The sequence below is a fragment of the Aythya marila genome (genome assembly GCF_965140915.1).
Source record: "Aythya marila genome assembly, chromosome: 2".
Classification (NCBI taxonomy): Eukaryota; Metazoa; Chordata; class Aves; order Anseriformes; family Anatidae; genus Aythya; species Aythya marila.
The window spans coordinates 2,025,234-2,035,681 of NC_139043.1; positions in this window are offsets into that span (position 1 = coordinate 2,025,234).

The window sequence follows — 10,448 nt, forward strand, 5'->3', positions numbered from 1 at the left end:
CTTTGAGTTAAGTAAATATCACATGCCTTACATAACATTGAAAATGCTGAGAAATTCTGGAGAAAAACATAAAAGACTGACACTGGATATGTCCAAAACAGAATAAACAACACTTGATGATAGTTTGGGTTCATCAGCAGGCAAAAGAGTAGCTCAAGGAGCAGTTTAGCTTTTTAGGCACTGTTGTCATTATGAGGTGCTGCGTTCTGGACATATAAAAACCCTGTAATACACATTAGACACTTGAAAGATCTGGCCAGTAGTAAAAACTAAACAGACAACAATAATAAATAAAAAAAAAAATGAATGGATTCTCTTGCATGGAGAAGTTTGGAAGTTAGGTACATAAAATATTTCCTGTCTCCTGAGGGAAGATCAAGCGGCTTAACTTATGGTTAAAAAAAAAAAAAAAAAAAAAAAAGGTTTTCCTTAGATATGATATTACAGATGTTAATTCAATTATGTTCTGAAATCTCCTTCTCTTGTAGTGGTTGGAGACATGTGAGAGACACATCTGTTAGAAATAATTATCTTGCCTCAGAGAAAGCTGAATAAGATGATTTTAGAAGGTCCTTTCCAACCCCAAATTTCTGTGATTATTTTATTCCTGTCCTCCTGAGATTTTGTTGGAGTCTGTTGTTAGAGAATGACTTAACCTACTATTTAAGGGTCACATAAGTAGTATCTTGACCAGCATCATAATATCACAGTTCTTGAACTTCTTTTGATATTCAAGAAAACCATGTGCACTCTTGCCTGGACAGTCTAATCCTAGATCTCTTACTATTTTTACATGTCTTTTCTACATCTCCTACCACTTACTCTCCACTCAATATAAAAACCATATTCCCACTCATTAGGAAGTAATGTGCAATTGTAGTTCACTTAGGTTTTAAAACTAGCCAAGGCTTTTTTTTTTTTTTTTATAGTCTTCGAGGTTTTTCTTCTGGACGAATTTTTATAGGAAATTAAAGGAGAAGGAATACAAGATTAAAATCACATCAAGAGACCTCAAAAAGATGTATATTGTTGACTTAAGATTCTGCACTTAATGGCTAGCAGCAGGCCCCCAAAATAATACTGCTTATTTTACCTGGAGTAAATTCACCAGTTTGAGCACACAGATTTTTGTTTCTTTGAGTAGGGTATGAGTACAAGTTCTAAAATACTTTACTCTTTACAATGTCATTTTCAGGAACTAATGGGTGATTTCAACCCAAACATCCACAGCACAAAAAATTTTAAATGAAGATTTATCAGGTAACCTGCTTCCTCTTCTGTCACCTAGGATTGGGAAGGAGAAGTTAAGTAGCCAAAGACGTAAAACCAAGGTAGAATTTCATTAACTAAATGCTAGACCAGAGTTAAGTCTGTGTTGGGTTTTGGGGGAGCACTACAATGTCCCATATCTTGTGACTAATTTCTGGTCCTAGAAACCTATGTCAGAGCTGGAAGTGTGTTTTACTCCTTTAAATCAGATCTAGCTCTAACTTGAATAGATGTCTGGCTATTACAGAGATATTTCTATGGCACAGCCAGTGACAGAACACCATTTTTCTTCTTCTAATTCAAGCCTTTGGATATGAAATGACAGGTTATACCTTCTTCTCTCTGATAATACTATCTTTCAGTTTAAAAAGCTTTTCTCCTAGTCTACATTGGCTTTTGTTGTTGTTGTTTTATTTATTATTGTTATTGATAATAGTCATAACAATTCTTTGGTACATACACAGGGAGCTGTTACATCTTCTTTCAGCCTTCCTCTGATGAACAAAACTAACAGATTTTTTCACTCTCCTAAGAAAGACTTTCCTTTTCCTAGTTATTATATGAGGGAGGGTAACAGAAATAACTTAGGTAATCATTCTTAATCTCTTTCTTTCAGACTCTCTGTGAGAGAACCATGGAGACTTATCTCATTTGGGTTATCTGCCATGTAGGTATTTAAAAGTGATTATCCATATAATTTGGTGTTTTCTTTGAGTGATTTGTCTCTGTGTACAGATATATTTGCATATCAACATTTCCATATCCATGTAGCACTACAAAGTGCTTGGTACGAGTAGGAACACCCAATACAACCTGATCTTTTCCATTTCCCTGCTGGAGGCTAGAGGGCTGATATTGTGCCAGGATACACATTCCTTTCAAGTGGAGCCATCTAAAAAACCTGAACAACTCCAGGAGGTAAAGCCAGCTAGATTTCTCAAGATATCTACATGGTGTTTTCTGGTAAAAAAAGATCTTGGCGGTTGTAGTGTACCCATTACTTATTACTTGCAGGCACTATCTGTACCCAGACACGTTGAATGGCAACCTTTGCTCCCAAGGGCCCACATACCAGCAGATGTCATGAGAAATCATGGTGAGGATTCTGAAAAGATTTTTCATGGTAAAACCCAGGCTTTCTGAAAACTTCCTAAAGTTTTCAGATAACAGGCTACTGAGTTACAGATCTTTAAACAAAACTAGAGTAGGTTTTGGTTGACGAAGTTTGCATATACGCTCCAAACTCTCCTTCCTCAGCCATCCCTGATCTCAGCTGCATTCTGCCATTTGTACTCTGAATGTTTTCTCAGTCCATGCCATTTTCCTTGGCTGGGATTGCTAAAAGTCTAGCTCCCACCCACATGCCGTCAACAGCCAGAAACTAGGAAGAAGAGCCTATGTTCTTGAGGACCTAGTGTTGTTAGACTTGGAACAACCTCAAGACAATTCAGCAGCAATAACTACAGCACAAAAGCTATAACTACGTTCATTAATTAGCTAATACAATTGTTTTTAAGAGTGGCCTGAACATCTGCAGTGAACTCTGAACTACTTCTAAAAACTCAGCAGAAGTTAATCTTTTTCTTAAGAGACTTAGATCCTCCATTTAGGTTTCATTCTTCTCGTGGGAAATACTAGAAGGTATTAAAATTGGAAAGACTGAAAACAACTGTCTGTGTTTAGAGCACACACCCAGAAAGTGGCGTTTTGAAGTACAAGCACATCCTTCATTTTAAAGGATTAAAGCTTCTTAAGTTTTGTGGAATTTAATTTTCCAAGCTCTGGGCTCCTTTGCTTGGCAGTACCATCTTCCCTACATGCTGAACCTGGGAGGGAGTGCAGGAAAAAAACGGACAGTTCAAGAAGCCTGAAGGGAAACTACCATGAGGAAGCAGGATTTTAATCTCCTTATTAGGGCACTTGTCAGAGTAATGTGTCTTGTGGCTGAAAACTGACTGTGATGACCTGATACCACCACACTGACCATGCTTCTAGCAGAGAGCCCTTCACATTCCTGGAAATACAAGTTTTAGATGCCATCCTTTAAGGGTGAACCTTGATTCAAGCCTTTAAGACACAGAAAGTGATGGGATTTTAGGCAAGTCTTATGCATATTATTTCCTTCTTTATCTGCCTCTTTGGCACATGGACCTTTTAGACTGGCTGTTCAAGCCACTCAGCTTTGAGTATGCCTACAAATCCAGACAGTAAAGCATCTCAGATATGGCTCTAGGCATTATCTCGACACTAGTCCTGAGGAAAATTCCCAACGCAAATTGTCTAAAGTAATATATGCCCTCACTGAATAGAGAGACAGGAATTAAGTGCAAACCAGCTTCCTTCTGCCTGAGTTTTGCAGCCTGGAAAGCCATCTGGCTTTCTCCAGGCCAGTCAGGGGATGAGTCAACAGATAGGTGACATGGATAGCCAGGGAATTTGGGTTGTGATCAGGGCTGTGTTCTCAATCTAATGTGTTTCATCCTTCTTCCAAAAAAAAAAAAAAAAAAAAAAAAAAGGGTAAACTTCTCAAAAAGACACAACTTTTCCATTGTTATTTAAAGATTCAAAGCAGTTCTTGCTTGCCTCTGTCTTGTGAAATCAGCTGAGGGAGAGCCAACCTCATACAGATGTGTGACTGTTTTGAATGCTCACATACTACATTGAGAACTGTATCTTGCTCTGGTCTCCTGGGTCAGGGGAGGGCCAGATTGATGGGTGGAGATAGGGATTTTCATGTCTTGGTTCTGTAACTGGTAATTAAATAAAGCTTGTCCTCAGATATATTTCTGGAGCCATCCAAAATTTGATCTCTGCTTTTCCACAAACAGCAAATTCTGACTGCATTGGATGGGGACTCAGCACACATGGTCCCCTCTTCCCCTCTTCCTTCTGATCAATAACGCTATATCCTTTTATTTCAAAACCTCCTTTTTTAAAGAGAGGATAAGGAGTCTGACCTCCCTTGCAAAGTGGATTGAATACTACTGAAGAAAAACCAGGTAATAATAAGTGCTAACATTACCACAGCACAAAGCAGTTTTCCAAAAATGTCCAAAGATTTATGTCTATTTAGGCTTCATCAATTTTTATTTTAGACTAGCCAATACACACTTTGGCTTCACTTGTACCATAGTCAGACCCCTCTTGCCCTTTAAAACTTGTCAGCTATTTGCAACTTTTTCAAACCTGTACCATAAAACAATACCTGGAAAACATCCATGCCAGCTTCACTTTTAGAAGAATCATTGCAACTTCATCCACTGCTATTGATCTCAGCCTGGTGATATATTAGTTTTTCTCTTCAATGCGGACATTATTTATGCCATCCAGTTCATTAAATAAATTGAATAGCTGGTACTAGGAGACCATTACTACCCTGTCAGGTCTGAGAATGCATTCTGTGTTCCTTCTCTGTCCCAGATACCACTGACCAGAGGGCAGAAACCCAGAACATGTGTATTAAATTATCTGCATGCTTCACATAATCCCAATAAGCATTGCTCTTCTTTGTCAAACACAGTTCACTCCTGCCAAAACCCAACAGGCCTAATTTAGATGTGCAATTATTAATAATAATTATTTTTATTATTATTCTTTTGAATAAGTCTTATTGAACAATTTGTTAAGGCAATTTTGTTCTGGGTACATTGGGACATCCTCATGCTACAGGGCAAGAGGACTCTGGTCCATCTGTAGCTGATCTTTGTGGATTCACACCTCCAGTTCTGGAGTCCAAACACCCTTTTTTGGCAATGGGGAAGGATTCAGAGAGCAGTAATATCATTAAAGAGAACCTGGATGCTGGGAAGCTGCTCAGATAAGCTGCAGATGTCCTGTCCCTGGAATTGTTCAAGGCCATGTTAGATGGAGCTTTGAGGAACTTGATCTAGTGGTATATGTCCCTGCCCATGGCACAGGGATTGGAATTAGATGATCTTTAAGGTCCCTTCCAACCCAAACCATTCTATGTTTTTATGAATAACTACAACAGATGTATATCTCAGTATCTCAGGCTGGCTTTGGAGATACAAAGGACTCATTAGTGGCTGGGTAGCAAGAAGTCTGAAGTTTTGTTGAGCCGGGCTAGTAGACACACAGACATGGAGCATTTGGTTACAAATGTTATTTGCAAGCCGATGTGGTCCCCAGAGAATAAGAATATCCTTGCTGCATTACCAAGCAGGATACCGAATAATAATACCTCAGATGTTAGCAAATTTGTGATCAGTTAAAAGTTCTATATGAAATGCATTGCAAAGTGTTTTAGATATAAAAGAATTCATGTCTGTAATAAAACAAATTCTGACTGTTAAGCCCCTGAATTTTTATTTTTGTTTATTTATTTATTTATTTCTGAAAATAGGGTAGTGCTCTGTGGTTTTCTTGCTACCTGCATGTAAACTCAGGGCTTCTGGAGAAGTGGAGCTTGGAGGACCATCCAGCAGCAACTGCGACTCACCGAAATGGACTACCTAGCCAAATGTTGATCCCTTTAGGGTAAAAAAGGGTTCCTCAGGGCAGAAAGTTCTTGTTTTCTGTTATTGTCCTTGGCAAATGTCACTCCAAAGTTTATAGCCTCATCCAAATCTCAACTTCTGCTGACCGAAGTAGCCCCAAAGTGCTCCTCACCCTCTGCAACCTCTCACTTTAAGCACTGCTCTTCACAAACTGCTTCATTGTGATCCACAGGAGGAAGCAGATCCAGATGAATGTTTATCCCAGAAAAGAAAGAAAAAGGTCAGGATTCACCAAAGATCCACAAAATGATTAGTGCTGACAGGAACAAGAAGGCCTCATTTGCTGGGCAGGTCATGGATGGATTAAATTTCTGTATAGCTGTGAACTTCACTCTGGCTTTTCTTTGTGTAGCAGGGCAACAGGAAGGATTTGAGGAGATCCCCTCAGGTTCATGTAAATAGTGGTTCAGCATAGTTCAACAATGACCACCAGTTCACCTGCACTCAAGGAGATCTATAAGCCTGTTTTTTGCAGACTTTCTTTTCATCCCCTTTCTTTACTTCATGTGTTTATTTATTTAAGAAAAGCAAGTATTGTCTGTAACAGGCTGCAATGGTTCTGGCACTTTAAACCATAAAACTGAATTAGACAAGCTTAGATTTTGTTTTTAATGTTTGCTTGTGTAAGGTGATGGATTGTTTTTCTGCTTGGCAAAGTCCATTTGGCTTGCAAGAGGCCATGTACAACCTGCCGATGAGAAAACCCAAAGTGCTGAAAGCACAGGTCCACTTGCTGTTAGCAGCTGCTGACACGGAAATGAGTTCTGAGCCTAGTGAGATCTTGTGCTGTATGGGCACAGAATCTGAGTATCTTTAGAATGGATTATGATTAATTTACAAAAGGGATGGATGCTGTGGTGCCTGTCAGTGTGCAGTCTAGACTGAGCAGCAGTTCTTCTTGCCTGTCATATGTTTATATGCCAACTGCATATGGATGAGCTTGATGGGACTTCAGTATACCATGCTTCAGCTTGGAAACAGGTGGAAAAAAAATAATAAAAAAGTCAATTGGGATTAGTCTGTAGGTTCAGATACCCAAATGCAGGTGTTTATATATGTGTGCTCCCATGAGCTTTTTATGTAAGCTTCCATGAGAAAAATCAGAGATCAGCACAACTCTTTCACTGATTAAATGCACTGAGTTTCATCCCTCATATTTAGAGAAAGTATAAAAAGGAAAATGTGAGTGGAAGATGACATTCTTTTATGATATCTGCACATCACAACTGATACGAATGAACATGCAGTATTAGGAAATTCCTGCATAATAAAATTAAGGGATTGCCCTTTATTGATTGTAATTCAAATACAGGATGAGGAACAGGCTCCAAAAGCTCTTCTCTTCCTTCTTTTCTTTACCCTCTTCTCAGCTGCTTCCAGCGTCTAACTGAAATTCAACTTAATTCAGCTCAGTTTAGAAAGCACTGCTCCATTCCTAGGAGACTTGCATGAATGTCCTCTGTTCCTCTGCAGAAAGGTGCCTTGATGCCCCTGCTCCTGTGCCTGAAACCAAGAGCAATGTGGCACAAACTGGATCAGTCCTGACAAGTGAAGAAGGACAAGCTGTGCTCATTTTCCTCCTCATATCAACCATGCAACAAACGTGTCCCTGACTGTACAAGCTGGAGCAGGGAGCATGCATGGCTCTTTCCATGAATAATTAATTAATCAGTGTTGGTGCTCACCTGCAATTGCCAAAAAATGTGTGATCACAGCCCCCTGATGGTGTCGGCACCTTCAGTGTTTGTTCAGTGGAGCGTGTGGATCTCCATCACGTTCGTGCCACCCCCAAAAAGGTGGTACGAGACGTGATGACTTGCATAGGTGCCTGGGAACAACCTGAATTTTGATGAAGGAACCTTTCCCATCAGGATTCAGCTCCACAGCCAGATTGTTGAGCTTTGTTTTGCAAGCACTCGTGATTCCTGGATGAATTGGTTGCGTTGGACCCATTGACCCCTGTGTTAAACCACCACAGAGGGTATATGGAAGAGACAGACTTGACTGCGAACAAGCTAAAAATGGAAATTAGGTTTCCAGCCACCAAGAGTGTGAAGATCTAGGGATATATAGGGATAAAGTGTCTGCAGTGTTTTAAAAAATGAATGTGAAAAAGCTATGAAAGGCGCTGAATTAAATGGCTTCCACAGGCTCTGTTCAGGAGGCAGAAAGGGACTTACTTTCTCTTCATGGGTATCTTGGTTTGAAGAGAGAGAGATTTAATTTTTAATTCCTCTGAAGCATCCAGGAGCAGCTACAGATAAACACAGGGTACACTTAGAGGTATTAACATTTTGAAGGAGTCTGGTAAACATAATTTGCTTACACATTCCTCATCATGTTAATAAACAATCTGAAGTCAAGAAAGCATTTTCTCCCCAGATCAGATTAGCAACAAAAATTGTCTGTATTATTATATTTTTTTTCTGTTTTTTTTTTTTTTTTCTTTTTTTTTTTTTTTTTTTTCATTCTTTTGTCTTCCTCTTACCTTCCTCTGAGATGTAGTCAGGATTTTTGGATCACCTTACATGTTCCAGAGATTCTACACCTTGTAGAAGGCCATGACCAGGACTAGCAGCTCTATAGGTCTTTTACTGCATCAAACGGAGGAAGTACTATTTTTAATAGTATTATTATTAAAAATAATAATATATATATATATGAGAAGTCTAAAAAGTTTGTCCTTTGACAACAGGAAACATACTGTGGATGACGGTGTAGGAAGTATGTCTGTAAACTGATGACCTGTGATATGCTTTGAGCATCTATTTATATTTGTTGTAAATACCGGTAAACACCTGCAAAGAGCTTTTAGAAGCCCACTCCCTTCATATGAAGGAGCTGGGGACAGAGATCCAAGATCTGCATTTTGGATTCTGGTCCCCAAGCTGTTATTTGTGAAATAGGTGTCTGCCACTTGTAAAGCAAGTCTGGTGTGAGGGTGGACTCATGTGCACAGAGCTGTGGGAATCCTGTGGCACTTCAGGATGGATTTAGGAAAAATAATATCTAAATAAAGCGTGCAAGCTGCACAGCACCTGTTATTCAATTTCTGAGGCCATTTATCACCCTCTATTGTACTTCTAGGAAATTATTAGGCTGCCTTGCCTTACAGCCCCCAACACTTAATGGAACAAGGAAATTAGTTAATGGCAATTATACAACATCCACAGCAAGGCAGAGCCTGTCCTTTGCCAAGTCATTTCTTATCACACTGGATGAATATCCCAGAATCAGATCATATTTTTACTTCTCTCTCAAAACCTACACAAATGGGTTGTTTTCATTAATCTCAGAGAAGCTCCTAAACTCTCAGCTTTTTAAAGGGTGTCGTGGTTTAACCCGGCCGGCAGCTAAACACCACACAGCCGTTTGCCCACTCTCCCCCCTCCCCTCTCTGGGAGGGGGGAGAGAAATGGAAAGTGAAGCCCGTGAGTTGAGATAAAGACAATTTAATAAGACAGGAAAAAAAAAAAAAAAAAGAAAAAAAAAATAATAATAATAATAAATAATAATAATACAATGATGATAATAGTACTACTAATAATAATGTGTACAAACAAGTGATGCACAATGCAATTGCTCACCACCCGCTGACCGATGCCCAGCCTAACCCCGAGCAGTCCAGCCCCCCTCTCCCGGCTAGCCACCCCTACATATTGTTTAGCATGATGTCAGACGGTATGGAATACCCCTTTGACTAGTTTGGGTCACCTGTCCTGGGTCTGTCCCCTCCCAGCTCTTGCTGCACCCCCAGCCTGCCTGTTGGCAGGACAGAGCAAGAAGCTGAGATGTCCTTGGCTTAGTATAAGCACTGCTCTGCAATAATTAAAACATCGGGGTGTTATCAGCACTCTTCTCATCCTAAGCCAAAACATAGCATTCTACCAGCTACAAGGAAGAAAATTAACTCTGTTCTAACTGAAACCAGGACAAGGGATGTCTAACATTTTTTCAGGATTCATTTGTTCTTTTTTTTTTTTTTTTTTTTTTTTTTTCCAGAAATTTAATTACAAGACTTTTCAAAGTGGGAGAACATCTCTACCAAGTGCAAGAACATCTTTCTACACAGCTGAAGTTCCAAATTGGTTTGTTTGTTGGAGATTTTCCTCCATCTAAAATTTTAAACAATAGTATGGAGTGCAGCTTGTAAATAAGTAGACAGCTGATATAAGTAATCAATGAATATTGAAAGAATAAGGGAGCAAGAAGGGTTTAGGTTTCATTTTTAGTTTCAGCATGGTTTACTTTATACTTCCCTTATGCTCAAAACCAAATATTAATAGTAATGATAATAGAGAATAATTATGTTTGGGCTACAAACTTTAATGGGGAAAGAAACAAAACAAATTTTCCAACTGCATTCCCAGTTGTAAACAGCATTATTGTAAACAGCATCACAGAATTTCTAGGTTGGAAGAGACCTCAAGATCATCGAGTCCAAGCATGATCCACAATACTTTCATAGGGTGCTTGATGGTCATCATCTTTTCACAAGGAGACAGCATCTTTCCTGTTGAAATAGGCAACAAAAAATGATATTTCTATTGTTCAGTGCTAAGGGTGTGAATCCTCAGTGATGAAGCCATTCAAGTATTTGAATTATTTTACATGAAAGTATGCTTCTCATTTAGTGAATTCTCAAATTGAGATTTAGAAATT